The sequence below is a fragment of the Tenrec ecaudatus genome, chromosome 9, assembly GCF_050624435.1.
Source record: "Tenrec ecaudatus isolate mTenEca1 chromosome 9, mTenEca1.hap1, whole genome shotgun sequence".
Taxonomy (NCBI): domain Eukaryota; kingdom Metazoa; phylum Chordata; class Mammalia; order Afrosoricida; family Tenrecidae; genus Tenrec; species Tenrec ecaudatus.
The window spans coordinates 24,962,880-24,982,366 of record NC_134538.1 but is presented as its reverse complement, the minus strand read 5'-3'; positions in this window follow the sequence as shown (position 1 = coordinate 24,982,366).

The window sequence follows — 19,487 nt, the reverse complement described above, 5'->3', positions numbered from 1 at the left end:
CTCAGATGTAGAAGTGTCATCAGTGGGCATCATAGAGAAACGGGACTTTAATAAGTGATCATCAACCTCTGTGAATTCCCTTTGTTCTAGACGCCTGAAATAAAGAGTTGTCCTGAGTCACATAAACCTCCACCGAGTGGTCTTTATGTGGCGCGGGAACATGCCGGTATAAGAGAATTCCGAAGAAGGCTGAACGTCCACAATTGAATGGTCATTGCCAGAAATGAAGTGGCAGCCGGATCAGACTGGGAAACTTCAGCTTCCATTAGACAATGAAGATGTGAGAATCTGGTACTTCCACAATTCACGGTTTCCTTAGATCCATGAAATTCCGTGTTGAATTTCAGTCAGAAAATGAAAACTCCGGAGCCGCTGTTCAGCAGGCCCGGGTGTAGCTCCCAGAGGCACACTGGTGCTCCTCTAGAATTTGGATAAAAATCGTTTTCACTGGAATAAAGAACCTTGATCAAGCCAGGTGGGTCTTGACCATCGAAATTGCTGCGTTTGCCCGGGATACTGACAAGAACCCACCTGTGCTAGTCCATGGCGTATTCAGCACAGGAATCTGCATCGATTGAGCCAAGACAAAGGAAAGCTCAGGGAAGCAGCACCCGTGTAGAAAAGCATTTGTACTTCAAAGATGAGGCCAATGAGGTGAAAGGACAAAGCCACGGCAAACAATTTTGATCATCAGCAGAATTTCACGGAGCAATATTGCTGGGAGAGAAAAGGCACCACCTGAGGGAGGCACGCTCAACAAAACTACCTAGGGCAGGAGCCAGGTTGCCCCCAGGCACTAGGCGTGTCAGGCCTCAGCATTGTAAGGAGAGTTCCCTGAAGTCCCTGAGTGAAGTTTTCTCCGCTGTCCTACGTCTACGTTCCTAAAATTTACTCTACGGTTTCTGATGATCCCGGCTTATGAACGGCCACCATTCACCGTTCTCCTTACACTCGTGCGTCTCCATCGGCCTTAAAAGAAAGGGGGGACACGCAACTGCTGGCAGGTAAATTCAGCAAAGTTTGTCTCAACACAAAAGAGACAGCTCTGTGGTGACCCGTCTTCCACGGTAAAACATTTCCTAGCCAATAAGGAATCTTCCCATCGCAATGACACTATGAGAGAATTGCCACCGATGGATTTGCTGCTGTGCCTACACATCATCTTGAGGCCTTACAGTAGTGAAGCACGGGAACCCAGGCGCTTCACCCTTTACCCTAGACCAGTGAAACACTGTCTCTAAACATGCCCACATGCCTGTATCTATGCCCGTTTAAAGTTAACGCTAAACCGAAATCTTCTTTCTGTCCCACTATTTTGCAGCATTTTAAAGAAGTACACTGGGAAAGATTTTTCTGCAAGGAAGGAACTGCAGGCGGCGTGGCTGAAATGAGAATATCATGCTGCACGAGCTCTTTGCCCTCAGATGTAGAAGTGTCATCAGTGGGCATCATAGAGAAACGGGACTTTAATAAGTGATCATCAACCTCTGTGAATTCCCTTTGTTCTAGACGCCTGAAATAAAGAGTTGTCCTGAGTCACATAAACCTCCACCGAGTGGTCTTTATGTGGCGCGGGAACATGCCGGTATAAGAGAATTCCGAAGAAGGCTGAACGTCCACAATTGAATGATCATTGCCAGAAATGAAGTGGCAGCCGGATCAGACTGGGAAACTTCAGCTTCCATTAGACAATGAAGATGTGAGAATCTGGTACGTCCACAATTCACGGTTTCCTTAGATCCATGAAATTCCGTGTTGAATTTCAGTCAGAAAATGAAAACTCCGGAGCCGCTGTTCAGCAGGCCCGGGTGTAGCTCCCAGAGGCACACTGGTGCTCCTCTAGAATTTGGATAAAAATCGTTTTCACTGGAATAAAGAACCTTGATCAAGCCAGGTGGGTCTTGACCATCGAAATTGCTGCGTTTGCCCGGTATACTGACAAGAACCCACCTGTGCTAGTCCATGGCGTATTCAGCACAGGAATCTGCATCAATTGAGCCAAGACAAAGGAAAGCTCAGGGAGGCAGCACCCGTGTAGAAAAGCATTTGTACTTCAAAGATGAGGCCAATGAGGTGAAAGGACAAAGCCACGGCAAACAATTTTGATCATCGGCAGAATTTCACGGAGCAATATTGCTGGGAGAGAAAAGGCACCACCTGTTGGAGGCACGCTCAACAAAACTACCTAGGGCAGGAGCCGGGTTGCCCCCAGGCACTAGGCGTGTCAGGCCTCAGCATTGTAAGAAGAGTTCCCTGAAGTCCCTGAGTGGTTTTCTCCGCTGTCCTACGTCTACGTTCCTAAAATTTACTCTGCGGTTTCTGATGATCCTGGCTTATGAACGGCCACCATTCACCGTTCTCCTTACACTCGTGCGTCTCCATCGGCCTTAAAAGAAAGGGAGGACACGCAACTGCTGGCAGGTAAATTCAGCAAAGTTTGTCTCAACACAAAAGAGACAGCTCTGTGGTGACCCGTCTTCCACGGTAAAACATTTCCTAGCCAATAAGGAATCTTCCCATCGCAATGACACTATGAGAGAATTGCCACCGATGGATTTGCCGCTGTGCCTACACATCATCTTGAGGCCATACAGTAGTGAAGCACGGGAACCCAGGCGCTTCACCCTTTACCCTAGACCAGTGAAACACTGTCTCTAAACATGCCCACATGCCTGTATCTATGCCCGTTCAAAGTTAACGCTAAACCGAAATCTTCTTTCTGTCCCACTATTTTGCAGCATTTTAAAGAAGTACACTGGGAAAGATTTTTCTGCAAGGAAGGAACTGCAGGCGGCGTGGCTGAAATGAGAATATCATGCTGCACGAGCTCTTTGCCCTCAGATGTAGAAGTGTCATCAGTGGGCATCATAGAGAAACGGGACTTTAATAAGTGATCATCAACCTCTGTGAATTCCCTTTGTTCTAGACGCCTGAAATAAAGAGTTGTCCTGAGTCACATAAACCTCCACCGAGTGGTCTTTATGTGGCGCGGGAACATGCCGGTATAAGAGAATTCCGAAGAAGGCTGAACGTCCACAATTGAATGGTCATTGCCAGAAATGAAGTGGCAGCCGGATCAGACTGGGAAACTTCAGCTTCCATTAGACAATGAAGATGTGAGAATCTGGTACGTCCACAATTCACGGTTTCCTTAGATCCATGAAATTCCGTGTTGAATTTCAGTCAGAAAATGAAAACTCCGCAGCCGCTGTTCAGCAGGCCCGGGTGTAGCTCCCAGAGGCACACTGGTGCTCCTCTAGAATTTGGATAAAAATCGTTTTCACTGGAATAAAGAACCTTGATCAAGCCAGGTGGGTCTTGACCATCGAAATTGCTGCGTTTGCCCGGGATACTGACAAGAACCCACCTGTGCTAGTCCATGGCGTATTCAGCACAGGAATCTGCATCGATTGAGCCAAGACAAAGGAAAGCTCAGGGAGGCAGCACCCGTGTAGAAAAGCATTTGTCCTTCAAAGATGAGGCCAATGAGGTGAAAGGACAAAGCCACGGCAAACAGTTTTGATCATCGGCAGAATTTCACGGAGCAATATTGCTGGGAGAGAAAAGGCACCACCTGAGGGAGGCACGCTCAACAAAACTACCTAGGGCAGGAGCCGGGTTGCCCCCAGGCACTAGGCGTGTCAGGCCTCAGCATTGTAAGGAGAGTTCACTGAAGTCCCTGAGTGAAGTTTTCTCCGCTGTCCTACGTCTACGTTCCTAAAATTTACTCTGCGGTTTCTGATGATCCTGGCTTATGAACGGCCACCATTCACCGTTCTCCTTACACTCGTGCGTCTCCATCGGCCTTAAAAGAAAGGGGGGACACGCAACTGCTGGCAGGTAAATTCAGCAAAGTTTGTCTCAACACAAAAGAGACAGCTCTGTGGTGTCCCGTCTTCCACGGTAAAACATTTCCTAGCGAATAAGGAATCTTCCCATCGCAATGACACTATGAGAGAATTGCCACCGATGGATTTGCCGCTGTGCCTACAAATCATCTTGAGGCCATACAGTAGTGAAGCACGGGAACCCAGGCGCTTCACCCTTTACCCTAGACCAGTGAAACACTGTCTCCAAACATGCCCACATGCCTGTATCTATGCCCGTTTAAAGTTAACGCTAAACCGAAATCTTCTTTCTGTCCCACTATTTTGCAGCATTTTAAAGAAGTACACTGGGAAAGATTTTTCTGCAAGGAAGGAACTGCAGGCGGCGTGGCTGAAATGAGAATATCATGCTGCACGAGCTCTTTGCCCTCAGATGTAGAAGTGTCATCAGTGGGCATCATAGAGAAACGGGACTTTAATAAGTGATCATCAACCTCTGTGAATTCCCTTTGTTCTAGACGCCTGAAATAAAGAGTTGTCCTGAGTCACATAAACCTCCACCGAGTGGTCTTTATGTGGCGCGGGAACATGCCGGTATAAGAGAATTCCGAAGAAGGCTGAACGTCCACAATTGAATGGTCATTGCCAGAAATGAAGTGGCAGCCGGATCAGACTGGGAAACTTCAGCTTCCATTAGACAATGAAGATGTGAGAATCTGGTACGCCCACAATTCACGGTTTCCTTAGATCCATGAAATTCCGTGTTGAATTTCAGTCAGAAAATGAAAACTCCGGAGCCGCTGTTCAGCAGGCCCGGGTGTAGCTCCCAGAGGCACACTGGTGCTCCTCTAGAATTTGGATAAAAATCGTTTTCACTGGAATAAAGAACCTTGATCAAGCCAGGTGGGTCTTGACCATCGAAATTGCTGCGTTTGCCCGGGATACTGACAAGAACCCACCTGTGCTAGTCCATGGCGTATTCAGCACAGGAATCTGCATCGATTGAGCCAAGACAAAGGAAAGCTCAGGGAGGCAGCACCCGTGTAGAAAAACATTTGTACTTCAAAGATGAGGCCAATGAGGTGAAAGGACAAAGCCACGGCAAACAGTTTTGATCATCGGCAGAATTTCACGGAGCAATATTGCTGGGAGAGAAAAGGCACCACCTGAGGGAGGCACGCTCAACAAAACTACCTAGGGCAGGAGCCAGGTTGCCCCCAGGCACTAGGCGTGTCAGGCCTCAGCATTGTAAGGAGAGTTCCCTGAAGTCCCTGAGTGAAGTTTTCACCGCTGTCCTACGTCTACGTTCCTAAAATTTACTCTACGGTTTCTGATGATCCTGGCTTATGAACGGCCACCAACACCGTTCTCCTTACACTCGTGCGTCTCCATCGGCCTTAAAAGAAAGGGGGGACACGCAACTGCTGGCAGGTAAATTCAGCAAAGTTTGTCTCAACACAAAAGAGACAGCTCTGTGGTGACCCGTCTTCCACGGTAAAACATTTCCTAGCGAATAAGGAATCTTCCCATCGCAATGACACTATGAGAGAATTGCCACCGATGGATTTGCCGCTGTGCCTACACATCATCTTGAGGCCATACAGTAGTGAAGCACGGGAACCCAGGCGCTTCACCCTTTACCCTAGACCAGTGAAACACTGTCTCTAAACATGCCCACATGCCTGTATCTATGCCCGTTTAAAGTTAATGCTAAACCGAAATCTTCTTTCTGTCCCACTATTTTGCAGCATTTTAAAGAAGTACACTGGGAAAGATTTTTCTGCAAGGAAGGAACTGCAGGCGGCGTGGCTGAAATGAGAATATCATGCTGCACGAGCTCTTTGCCCTCAGATGTAGAAGTGTCATCAGTGGGCATCATAGAGAAACGGGACTTTAATAAGTGATCATCAACCTCTGTGAATTCCCTTTGTTCTAGACGCCTGAAATAAAGAGTTGTCCTGAGTCACATAAACCTCCACCGAGTGGTCTTTATGTGGCGCGGGAACATGCCGGTATAAGAGAATTCCGAAGAAGGCTGAACGTCCACAATTGAATGGTCATTGCCAGAAATGAAGTGGCAGCCGGATCAGACTGGGAAACTTCAGCTTCCATTAGACAATGAAGATGTGAGAATCTGGTACGTCCACAATTCACGGTTTCCTTAGATCCATGAAATTCCGTGTTGAATTTCAGTCAGAAAATGAAAACTCCGGAGCCGCTGTTCAGCAGGCCCGGGTGTAGCTCCCAGAGGCACACTGGTGCTCCTCTAGAATTTGGATAAAAATCGTTTTCACTGGAATAAAGAACCTTGATCAAGCAGGGTGGGTCTTGACCATCGAAATTGCTGCGTTTGCCCGGTATACTGACAAGAACCCACCTGTGCTAGTCCATGGCGTATTCAGCACAGGAATCTGCATCGATTGAGCCAAGACAAAGGAAAGCTCAGGGAGGCAGCACCCGTGTAGAAAAGCATTTGTACTTCAAAGATGAGGCCAATGAGGTGAAAGGACAAAGCCACGGCAAACAGTTTTGATCATCGGCAGAATTTCACGGAGCAATATTGCTGGGAGTGAAAAGGCACCACCTGAGGGAGGCACGCTCAACAAAACTACCTAGGGCAGGAGCCAGGTTGCCCCCAGGCACTAGGCGTGTCAGGCCTCAGCATTGTAAGGAGAGTTCCCTGAAGTCCCTGAGTGAAGTTTTCACCGCTGTCCTACGTCTACGTTCCTAAAATTTACTCTACGGTTTCTGATGATCCTGGCTTATGAACGGCCACCAACACCGTTCTCCTTACACTCGTGCGTCTCCATCGGCCTTAAAAGAAAGGGGGGACACGCAACTGCTGGCAGGTAAATTCAGCAAAGTTTGTCTCAACACAAAAGAGACAGCTCTGTGGTGTCCCGTCTTCCACGGTAAAACATTTCCTAGCGAATAAGGAATCTTCCCATCGCAATGACACTATGAGAGAATTGCCACCGATGGATTTGCCGCTGTGCCTACACATCATCTTGAGGCCATACAGTAGTGAAGCACGGGAACCCAGGCGCTTCACCCTTTACCCTAGACCAGTGAAACACTGTCTCCAAACATGCCCACATGCCTGTATCTATGCCCGTTTAAAGTTAACGCTAAACCGAAATCTTCTTTCTGTCCCACTATTTTGCAGCATTTTAAAGAAGTACACTCGGAAAGATTTTTCTGCAAGGAAGGAACTGCAGGCGGCGTGGCTGAAATGCGAATATCATGCTGCATGAGCTCTTTGCCCTCAGATGTAGAAGTGTCATCAGTGGGCATCATAGAGAAACGGGACTTTAATAAGTGATCATCAACCTCTGTGAATTCCCTTTGTTCTAGACGCCTGAAATAAAGAGTTGTCCTGAGTCACATAAACCTCCACCGAGTGGTCTTTATGTGGCGCGGGAACATGCCGGTATAAGAGAATTCCGAAGAAGGCTGAACGTCCACCATTGAATGGTCATTGCCAGAAATGAAGTGGCAGCCGGATCAGACTGGGAAACTTCAGCTTCCATTAGACATTGAAGATGTGAGAATCTGGTACGTCCACAATTCACGGTTTCCTTAGATCCATGAAATTCCGTGTTGAATTTCAGTCAGAAAATGAAAACTCCGGAGCCGCTGTTCAGCAGGCCCGGGTGTAGCTCCCAGAGGCACACTGGTGCTCCTCTAGAATTTGGATAAAAATCGTTTTCACTGGAATAAAGAACCTTGATCAAGCCAGGTGGGTCTTGACCATCGAAATTGCTGCGTTTGCCCGGGATACTGACAAGAACCCACCTGTGCTAGTCCATGGCGTATTCAGCACAGGAATCTGCATCGATTGAGCCAAGACAAAGGAAAGCTCAGGGAGGCAGCACCCGTGTAGAAAAACATTTGTACTTCAAAGATGAGGCCAATGAGGTGAAAGGACAAAGCCACGGCAAACAGTTTTGATCATCGGCAGAATTTCACGGAGCAATATTGCTGGGAGAGAAAAGGCACCACCTGAGGGAGGCACGCTCAACAAAACTACCTAGGGCAGGAGCCAGGTTGCCCCCAGGCACTAGGCGTGTCAGGCCTCAGCATTGTAAGGAGAGTTCCCTGAAGTCCCTGAGTGAAGTTTTCACCGCTGTCCTACGTCTACGTTCCTAAAATTTACTCTACGGTTTCTGATGATCCTGGCTTATGAACGGCCACCAACACCGTTCTCCTTACACTCGTGCGTCTCCATCGGCCTTAAAAGAAAGGGGGGACACGCAACTGCTGGCAGGTAAATTCAGCAAAGTTTGTCTCAACACAAAAGAGACAGCTCTGTGGTGTCCCGTCTTCCACGGTAAAACATTTCCTAGCGAATAAGGAATCTTCCCATCGCAATGACACTATGAGAGAATTGCCACCGATGGATTTGCCGCTGTGCCTACACATCATCTTGAGGCCATACAGTAGTGAAGCACGGGAACCCAGGCGCTTCACCCTTTACCCTAGACCAGTGAAACACTGTCTCCAAACATGCCCACATGCCTGTATCTATGCCCGTTTAAAGTTAACGCTAAACCGAAATCTTCTTTCTGTCCCACTATTTTGCAGCATTTTAAAGAAGTACACTCGGAAAGATTTTTCTGCAAGGAAGGAACTGCAGGCTGCGTGGCTGAAATGAGAATATCATGCTGCACGAGCTCTTTGCCCTCAGATGTATAAGTGTCATCAGTGGGCATCATAGAGAAACGGGACTTTAATAAGTGATCATCAACCTCTGTGAATTCCCTTTGTTCTAGACGCCTGAAATAAAGAGTTGTCCTGAGTCACATAAACCTCCACCGAGTGGTCTTTATGTGGCGCGGGAACATGCCGGTATAAGAGAATTCTGAAGAAGGCTGAACGTCCACAATTGAATGGTCATTGCCAGAAATGAAGTGGCAGCCGGATCAGACTGGGAAACTTCAGCTTCCATTAGACAATGAAGATGTGAGAATCTGGTACGTCCACAATTCACAGTTTCCTTAGATCCATGAAATTCCGTGTTGAATTTCAGTCAGAAAATGAAAACTCCGGAGCCGCTGTTCAGCAGGCCCGGGTGTAGCTCCCAGAGGCACACTAGTGCTCCTCTAGAATTTGGATAAAAATCGTTTTCACTGGAATAAAGAACCTTGATCAAGCCAGGTGGGTCTTGACCATCGAAATTGCTGCGTTTGCCCGGGATACTGACAAGAACCCACCTGTGCTAGTCCATGGCGTATTCAGCACAGGAATCTGCATCGATTGAGCCAAGACAAAGGAAAGCTCAGGGAGGCAGCACCCGTGTAGAAAAGCATTTGTACTTCAAAGATGAGGCCAATGAGGTGAAAGGACAAAGCCACGGCAAACAGTTTTGATCATCGGCAGAATTTCACGGAGCAATATTGCTGGGAGAGAAAAGGCACCACCTGAGGGAGGCACGCTCAACAAAACTACCTAGGGCAGGAGCCGGGTTGCCCCCAGGCACTAGGCGTGTCAGGCCTCAGCATTGTAAGGAGAGTTCCCTGAAGTCCCTGAGTGAAGTTTTCTCCGCTGTCCTACGTCTACGTTCCTAAAATTTACTCTACGGTTTCTGATGATCCTGGCTTATGAACGGCCACCATTCACCGTTCTCCTTACACTCGTGCGTCTCCATCGGCCTTAAAAGAAAGGGGGGACACGCAACTGCTGGCAGGTAAATTCAGCAAAGTTTGTCTCAACACAAAAGAGACAGCTCTGTGGTGTCCCGTCTTCCACGGTAAAACATTTCCTAGCGAATAAGGAATCTTCCCATCGCAATGACACTATGAGAGAATTGCCACCGATGGATTTGCCGCTGTGCCTACACATCATCTTGAGGCCATACAGTAGTGAAGCACGGGAACCCAGGCGCTTCACCCTTTACCCTAGACCAGTGAAACACTGTCTCCAAACATGCCCACATGCCTGTATCTATGCCCGTTTAAAGTTAACGCTAAACCGAAATCTTCTTTCTGTCCCACTATTTTGCAGCATTTTAAAGAAGTACACTGGGAAAGATTTTTCTGCAAGGAAGGAACTGCAGGCGGCGTGGCTGAAATGAGAATATCATGCTGCACGAGCTCTTTGCCCTCAGATGTAGAAGTGTCATCAGTGGGCATCATAGAGAAACGGGACTTTAATAAGTGATCATCAACCTCTGTGAATTCCCTTTGTTCTAGACGCCTGAAATAAAGAGTTGTCCTGAGTCACATAAACCTCCACCGAGTGGTCTTTATGTGGCGCGGGAACATGCCGGTATAAGAGAATTCCGAAGAAGGCTGAACGTCCACAATTGAATGGTCATTGCCAGAAATGAAGTGGCAGCCGGATCAGACTGGAAAACTTCAGCTTCCATTAGACAATGAAGATGTGAGAATCTGGTACGTCCACAATTCACGGTTTCCTTAGATCCATGAAATTCCGTGTTGAATTTCAGTCAGAAAATGAAAACTCCGGAGCCGCTGTTCAGCAGGCCCGGGTGTAGCTCCCAGAGGCACACTGGTGCTCCTCTAGAATTTGGATAAAAATCGTTTTCACTGGAATAAAGAACCTTGATCAAGCCAGGTGGGTCTTGACCATCGAAATTGCTGCGTTTGCCCGGTATACTGAAAAGAACCCACCTGTGCTAGTCCATGGCGTATTCAGCACAGGAATCTGCATCGATTGAGCCAAGACAAAGGAAAGCTCAGGGAGGCAGCACCCGTGTAGAAAAGCATTTGTACTTCAAAGATGAGGCCAATGAGGTGAAAGGACAAAGCCACGGCAAACAGTTTTGATCATCGGCAGAATTTCACGGAGCAATATTGCTGGGAGAGAAAAGGCACCACCTGAGGGAGGCACGCTCAACAAAACTACCTAGGGCAGGAGCCGGGTTGCCCCCAGGCACTAGGCGTGTCAGGCCTCAGCATTGTAAGGAGAGTTCACTGAAGTCCCTGAGTGAAGTTTTCTCCGCTGTCCTACGTCTACGTTCCTAAAATTTACTCTACGGTTTCTGATGATCCTGGCTTATGAACGGCCACCATTCACCGTTCTCCTTACACTCGTGCGTCTCCATCGGCCTTAAAAGAAAGGGAGGACACGCAACTGCTGGCAGGTAAATTCAGCAAAGTTTGTCTAAACACAAAACAGACAGCTCTGTGGTGACCCGTCTTCCACGGTAAAACATTTCCTAACCAATAAGGAATCTTCCCATCGCAATGACACTATGAGAGAATTGCCACCGATGGATTTGCCGCTGTGCCTACACATCATCTTGAGGCCATACAGTAGTGAAGCACGGGAACCCAGGCGCTTCACCCTTTACCCTAGACCAGTGAAACACTGTCTCTAAACATGCCCACATGCCTGTATCTATGCCCGTTCAAAGTTAACGCTAAACAGAAATCTTCTTTCTGTCCCACTATTTTGCAGCATTTTAAAGAAGTACACTGGGAAAGATTTTTCTGCAAGGAAGGAACTGCAGGCGGCGTGGCTGAAATGAGAATATCATGCTGCACGAGCTCTTTGCCCTCAGATGTAGAAGTGTCATCAGTGGGCATCATAGAGAAACGGGACTTTAATAAGTGATCATCAACCTCTGTGAATTCCCTTTGTTCTAGACGGCTGAAATAAAGAGTTGTCCTGAGTCACATAAACCTCCACCGAGTGGTCTTTATGTGGCGCGGGAACATGCCGGTATAAGAGAATTCCGAAGAAGGCTGAACGTCCACAATTGAATGGTCATTGCCAGAAATGAAGTGGCAGCCGGATCAGACTGGGAAACTTCAGCTTCCATTAGACAATGAAGATGTGAGAATCTGGTACGTCCACAATTCACGGTTTCCTTAGATCCATGAAATTCCGTGTTGAATTTCAGTCAGAAAATGAAAACTCCGGAGCCGCTGTTCAGCAGGCCCGGGTGTAGCTCCCAGAGGCACACTGGTGCTCCTCTAGAATTTGGATAAAAATCGTTTTCACTGGAATAAAGAACCTTGATCAAGCCAGGTGGGTCTTGACCATCGAAATTGCTGCGTTTGCCCGGTATACTGACAAGAACCCACCTGTGCTAGTCCATGGCGTATTCAGCACAGGAATCTGCATCGATTGAGCCAAGACAAAGGAAAGCTCAGGGAGGCAGCACCCGTGTAGAAAAGCATTTGTACTTCAAAGATGAGGCCAATGAGGTGAAAGGACAAAGCCACGGCAAACAGTTTTGATCATCGGCAGAATTTCACGGAGCAATATTGCTGGGAGAGAAAAGGCACCACCTGAGGGAGGCACGCTCAACAAAACTACCTAGGGCAGGAGCCGGGTTGCCCCCAGGCACTAGGCGTGTCAGGCCTCAGCATTGTAAGAAGAGTTCCCTGAAGTCCCTGAGTGGTTTTCTCCGCTGTCCTACGTCTACGTTCCTAAAATTTACTCTGCGGTTTCTGATGATCCTGGCTTATGAACGGCCACCATTCACCGTTCTCCTTACACTCGTGCGTCTCCATCGGCCTTAAAAGAAAGGGGGGACACGCAACTGCTGGCAGGTAAATTCAGCAAAGTTTGTCTCAACACAAAAGAGACAGCTCTGTGGTGTCCCGTCTTCCACGGTAAAACATTTCCTAGCGAATAAGGAATCTTCCCATCGCAATGACACTATGAGAGAATTGCCACCGATGGATTTGCCGCTGTGCCTACACATCATCTTGAGGCCATACAGTAGTGAAGCACGGGAACCCAGGCGCTTCACCCTTTACCCTAGACCAGTGAAACACTGTCTCCAAACATGCCCACATGCCTGTATCTATGCCCGTTTAAAGTTAACGCTAAACCGAAATCTTCTTTCTGTCCCACTATTTTGCAGCATTTTAAAGAAGTACACTGGGAAAGATTTTTCTGCAAGGAAGGAACTGCAGGCGGCGTGGCTGAAATGAGAATATCATGCTGCACGAGCTCTTTGCCCTCAGATGTAGAAGTGTCATCAGTGGGCATCATAGAGAAACGGGACTTTAATAAGTGATCATCAACCTCTGTGAATTCCCTTTGTTCTAGACGCCTGAAATAAAGAGTTGTCCTGAGTCACATAAACCTCCACCGAGTGGTCTTTATGTGGCGCGGGAACATGCCGGTATAAGAGAATTCCGAAGAAGGCTGAACGTCCACAATTGAATGGTCATTGCCAGAAATGAAGTGGCAGCCGGATCAGACTGGGAAACTTCAGCTTCCATTAGACAATGAAGATGTGAGAATCTGGTACGTCCACAATTCACGGTTTCCTTAGATCCATGAAATTCCGTGTTGAATTTCAGTCAGAAAATGAAAACTCCGGAGCCGCTGTTCAGCAGGCCCGCGTGTAGCTCCCAGAGGCACACTGGTGCTCCTCTAGAATTTGGATAAAAATCGTTTTCACTGGAATAAAGAACCTTGATCAAGCCAGGTGGGTCTTGACCATCGAAATTGCTGCGTTTGCCCGGGATACTGACAAGAACCCACCTGTGCTAGTCCATGGCGTATTCAGCACAGGAATCTGCATCGATTGAGCCAAGACAAAGGAAAGCTCAGGGAGGCAGCACCCGTGTAGAAAAGCATTTGTACTTCAAAGATGAGGCCAATGAGGTGAAAGGACAAAGCCACGGCAAACAATTTTGATCATCGGCAGAATTTCACGGAGCAATATTGCTGGGAGAGAAAAGGCACCACCTGAGGGAGGCACGCTCAACAAAACTACCTAGGGCAGGAGCCGGGTTGCCCCCAGGCACTAGGCGTGTCAGGCCTCAGCATTGTAAGGAGAGTTCACTGAAGTCCCTGGGTGAAGTTTTCTCCGCTGTCCTACGTCTACGTTCCTAAAATTTACTCTGCGGTTTCTGATGATCCTGGCTTATGAACGGCCACCATTCACCGTTCTCCTTACACTCGTGCGTCTCCATCGGCCTTAAAAGAAAGGGGGGACACGCAACTGCTGGCAGGTAAATTCAGCAAAGTTTGTCTCAACACAAAAGAGACAGCTCTGTGGTGTCCCGTCTTCCACGGTAAAACATTTCCTAGCGAATAAGGAATCTTCCCATCGCAATGACACTATGAGAGAATTGCCACCGATGGATTTGCCGCTGTGCCTACACATCATCTTGAGGCCATACAGTAGTGAAGCACGGGAACCCAGGCGCTTCACCCTTTACCCTAGACCAGTGAAACACTGTCTCCAAACATGCCCACATGCCTGTATCTATGCCCGTTTAAAGTTAACGCTAAACCGAAATCTTCTTTCTGTCCCACTATTTTGCAGCATTTTAAAGAAGTACACTGGGAAAGATTTTTCTGCAAGGAAGGAACTGCAGGCGGCGTGGCTGAAATGAGAATATCATGCTGCACGAGCTCTTTGCCCTCAGATGTAGAAGTGTCATCAGTGGGCATCATAGAGAAACGGGACTTTAATAAGTGATCATCAACCTCTGTGAATTCCCTTTGTTCTAGACGCCTGAAATAAAGAGTTGTCCTGAGTCACATAAACCTCCACCGAGTGGTCTTTATGTGGCGCGGGAACATGCCGGTATAAGAGAATTCCGAAGAAGGCTGAACGTCCACAATTGAATGGTCATTGCCAGAAATGAAGTGGCAGCCGGATCAGACTGGGAAACTTCAGCTTCCATTAGACAATGAAGATGTGAGAATCTGGTACGTCCACAATTCACGGTTTCCTTAGATCCATGAAATTCCGTGTTGAATTTCAGTCAGAAAATGAAAACTCCGGAGCCGCTGTTCAGCAGGCCCGCGTGTAGCTCCCAGAGGCACACTGGTGCTCCTCTAGAATTTGGATAAAAATCGTTTTCACTGGAATAAAGAACCTTGATCAAGCCAGGTGGGTCTTGACCATCGAAATTGCTGCGTTTGCCCGGTATACTGACAAGAACCCACCTGTGCTAGTCCATGGCGTATTCAGCACAGGAATCTGCATCGATTGAGCCAAGACAAAGGAAAGCTCAGGGAAGCAGCACCCGTGTAGAAAAGCATTTGTACTTCAAAGATGAGGCCAATGAGGTGAAAGGACAAAGCCACGGCAAACAATTTTGATCATCGGCAGAATTTCACGGAGCAATATTGCTGGGAGAGAAAAGGCACCACCTGAGGGAGGCACGCTCAACAAACTACCTAGGGCAGGAGCCGGTTTGCCCCCAGGCACTAGGCGTGTCAGGCCTCAGCATTGTAAGGAGAGTTCACTGAACTCCCTGAGTGAAGTTTTCTCCGCTGTCTTATGTCTACGTTCCTAAAATTTACTCTACGGTTTCTGATGATCCTGGCTTATGAACGGCCACCATTCACCGTTCTCCTTACACTCGTGCGTCTCCATCGGCCTTAAAAGAAAGGGAGGACACGCAACTGCTGGCAGGTAAATTCAGCAAAGTTTGTCTCAACACAAAAGAGACAGCTCTGTGGTGACCCGTCTTCCACGGTAAAACATTTCCTAGCGAATAAGGAATCTTCCCATCGCAATGACACTATGAGAGAATTGCCACCGATGGATTTGCCGCTGTGCCTACACATCATCTTGAGGCCATACAGTAGTGAAGCACGGGAACCCAGGCGCTTCACCCTTTACCCTAGACCAGTGAAACACTGTCTCCAAATATGCCCACATGCCTGTATCTATGCCCGTTTAAAGTTAACGCTAAACCGAAATCTTCTTTCTGTCGCACTATTTTGCAGCATTTTAAAGAAGTACACTGGGAAAGATTTTTCTGCAAGGAAGGAACTGCAGGCTGCGTGGCTGAAATGAGAATATCATGCTGCACGAGCTCTTTGCCCTCAGATGTAGAAGTGTCATCAGTGGGCATCATAGAGAAACGGGACTTTAATAAGTGATCATCAACCTCTGTGAATTCCCTTTGTTCTAGACGCCTGAAATAAAGAGTTGTCCTGAGTCACATAAACCTCCACCGAGTGGTCTTTATGTGGCGCGGGAACATGCCGGTATAAGAGAATTCTGAAGAAGGCTGAACGTCCACCATTGAATGGTCAATGCCAGAAATGAAGTGGCAGCCGGATCAGACTGGGAAACTTCAGCTTCCATTAGACAATGAAGATGTGAGAATCTGGTACGTCCACAATTCACGGTTTCCTTAGATCCATGAAATTCCGTGTTGAATTTCAGTCAGAAAATGAAAACTCCGGAGCCGCTGTTCAGCAGGCCCGGGTGTAGCTCCCAGAGGCACACTGGTGCTCCTCTAGAATTTGGATAAAAATCGTTTTCACTGGAATAAAGAACCTTGATCAAGCCAGGTGGGTCTTGACCATCGAAATTGCTGCGTTTGCCCGGTATACTGACAAGAACCCACCTGTGCTAGTCCATGGCGTATTCAGCACAGGAATCTGCATCGATTGAGCCAAGACAAAGGAAAGCTCAGGGAGGCAGCACCCGTGTAGAAAAGCATTTGTACTTCAAAGATGAGGCCAATGAGGTGAAAGGACAAAGCCACGGCAAACAGTTTTGATCATCGGCAGAATTTCACGGAGCAATATTGCTGGGAGAGAAAAGGCACCACCTGAGGGAGGCACGCTCAACAAAACTACCTAGGGCAGGAGCCGGGTTGCCCCCAGGCACTAGGCGTGACAGGCCTCAGCATTGTAAGGAGAGTTCACTGAAGTCCCTGAGTGAAGTTTTCTCCGCTGTCCTACGTCTACGTTCCTAAAATTTACTCTACGGTTTCTGATGATCCTGGCTTATGAACGGCCACCATTCACCGTTCTCCTTACACTCGTGCGTCTCCATCGGCCTTAAAAGAAAGGGAGGACACGCAACTGCTGGCAGGTAAATTCAGCAAAGTTTGTCTCAACACAAAAGAGACAGCTCTGTGGTGACCCGTCTTCCACGGTAAAACATTTCCTAACCAATAAGGAATCTTCCCATCGCAATGACACTATGAGAGAATTGCCACCGATGGATTTGCCGCTGTGCCTACACATCATCTTGAGGCCATACAGTAGTGAAGCACGGGAACCCAGGCGCTTCACCCTTTACCCTAGACCAGTGAAACACTGTCTCTAAACATGCCCACATGCCTGTATCTATGCCCGTTCAAAGTTAACGCTAAACAGAAATCTTCTTTCTGTCCCACTATTTTGCAGCATTTTAAAGAAGTACACTGGGAAAGATTTTTCTGCAAGGAAGGAACTGCAGGCGGCGTGGCTGAAATGAGAATATCATGCTGCACGAGCTCTTTGCCCTCAGATGTAGAAGTGTCATCAGTGGGCATCATAGAGAAACGGGACTTTAATAAGTGATCATCAACCTCTGTGAATTCCCTTTGTTCTAGACGGCTGAAATAAAGAGTTGTCCTGAGTCACATAAACCTCCACCGAGTGGTCTTTATGTGGCGCGGGAACATGCCGGTATAAGAGAATTCCGAAGAAGGCTGAACGTCCACAATTGAATGGTCATTGCCAGAAATGAAGTGGCAGCCGGGTCAGACTGGGAAACTTCAGCTTCCATTAGACAATGAAGATGTGAGAATCTGGTACGTCCACAATTCACGGTTTCCTTAGATCCATGAAATTCCGTGTTGAATTTCAGTCAGAAAATGAAAACTCCGGAGCCGCTGTTCAGCAGGCCCGGGTGTAGCTCCCAGAGGCACACTGGTGCTCCTCTAGAATTTGGATAAAAATCGTTTTCACTGGAATAAAGAACCTTGATCAAGCCAGGTGGGTCTTGACCATCGAAATTGCTGCGTTTGCCCGGGATACTGACAAGAACCCACCTGTGCTAGTCCATGGCGTATTCAGCACAGGAATCTGCATCGATTGAGCCAAGACAAAGGAAAGCTCAGGGAGGCAGCACCCGTGTAGAAAAGCATTTGTACTTCAAAGATGAGGCCAATGAGGTGAAAGGACAAAGCCACGGCAAACAGTTTTGATCATCGGCAGAATTTCACGGAGCAATATTGCTGGGAGAGAAAAGGCACCACCTGAGGGAGGCACGCTCAACAAAACTACCTAGGGCAGGAGCCGGGTTGCCCCCAGGCACTAGGCGTGTCAGGCCTCAGCATTGTAAGGAGAGTTCCCTGAAGTCCCTGAGTGAAGTTTTCTCCGCTGTCCTACGTCTACGTTCCTAAAATTTACTCTACGGTTTCTGATGATCCTGGCTTATGAACGGCCACCATTCACCGTTCTCCTTACACTCGTGAGTCTCCATCGGCCTTAAAAGAAAGGGGGGACACGCAACTGCTGGCAGGTAAATTCAGCAAAGTTTGTCTCAACACAAAAGAGACAGCTCTGTGGTGACCCGTCTTCCACGGTAAAACATTTCCTAACCAATAAGGAATCTTCCCATCGCAATGACACTATGAGAGAATTGCCACCGATGGATTTGCCGCTGTGCCTACACATCATCTTGAGGCCATACAGTAGTGAAGCACGGGATCCCAGGCGCTTCACCCTTTACCCTAGACCAGTGAAACACTGTCTCCAAACATGCCCACATGCCTGTATCTATGCCCGTTTAAAGTTAACGCTAAACCGAAATCTTCTTTCTGTCCCACTATTTTGCAGCATTTTAAAGAAGTACACTGGGAAAGATTTTTCTGCAAGGAAGGAACTGCAGGCGGCGTGGCTGAAATGAGAATATCATGCTGCACGAGCTCTTTGCCCTCAGATGTAGAAGTGTCATCAGTGGGCATCATAGAGAAACGGGACATTAATAAGTGATCATCAACCTCTGTGAATTCCCTTTGTTCTAGACGCCTGAAATAAAGAGTTGTCCTGAGTCACATAAACCTCCACCGAGTGGTCTTTATGTGGCGCGGGAACATGCCGGTATAAGAGAATTCCGAAGAAGGCTGAACGTCCACAATTGAATGGTCATTGCCAGAAATGAAGTGGCAGCCGGATCAGACTGGGAAACTTCAGCTTCCATTAGACAATGAAGATGTGAGAATCTGGTACGTCCACAATTCACGGTTTCCTTAGATCCATGAAATTCCGTGTTGAATTTCAGTCAGAAAATGAAAACTCCGGAGCCGCTGTTCAGCAGGCCCGCGTGTAGCTCCCAGAGGCACACTGGTGCTCCTCTAGAATTTGGATAAAAATCGTTTTCACTGGAATAAAGAACCTTGATCAAGCCAGGTGGGTCTTGACCATCGAAATTGCTGCGTTTGCCCGGTATACTGACAAGAACCCACCTGTGCTAGTCCATGGCGTATTCAGCACAGGAATCTGCATCGATTGAGCCAAGACAAAGGAAAGCTCAGGGAGGCAGCACCCGTGTAGAAAAGCATTTGTACTTCAAAGATGAGGCCAATGAGGTGAAAGGACAAAGCCACGGCAAACAGTTTTGATCATCGGCAGAATTTCACGGAGCAATATTGCTGGGAGAGAAAAGGCACCACCTGAGGGAGGCACGCTCAACAAAACTACCTAGGGCAGGAGCCGGGTTGCCCCCAGGCACTAGGCGTGTCAGGCCTCAGCATTGTAAGGAGAGTTCCCTGAAGTCCCTGAGTGAAGTTTTCTCCGCTGTCCTACGTCTACGTTCCTAAAATTTACTCTGCGGTTTCTGATGATCCTGGCTTATGAACGGCCACCATTCACCGTTCTCCTTACACTCGTGCGTCTCCATCGGCCTTAAAAGAAAGGGGGGACACGCAACTGCTGGCAGGTAAATTCAGCAAAGTTTGTCTCAACACAAAAGAGACAGCTCTG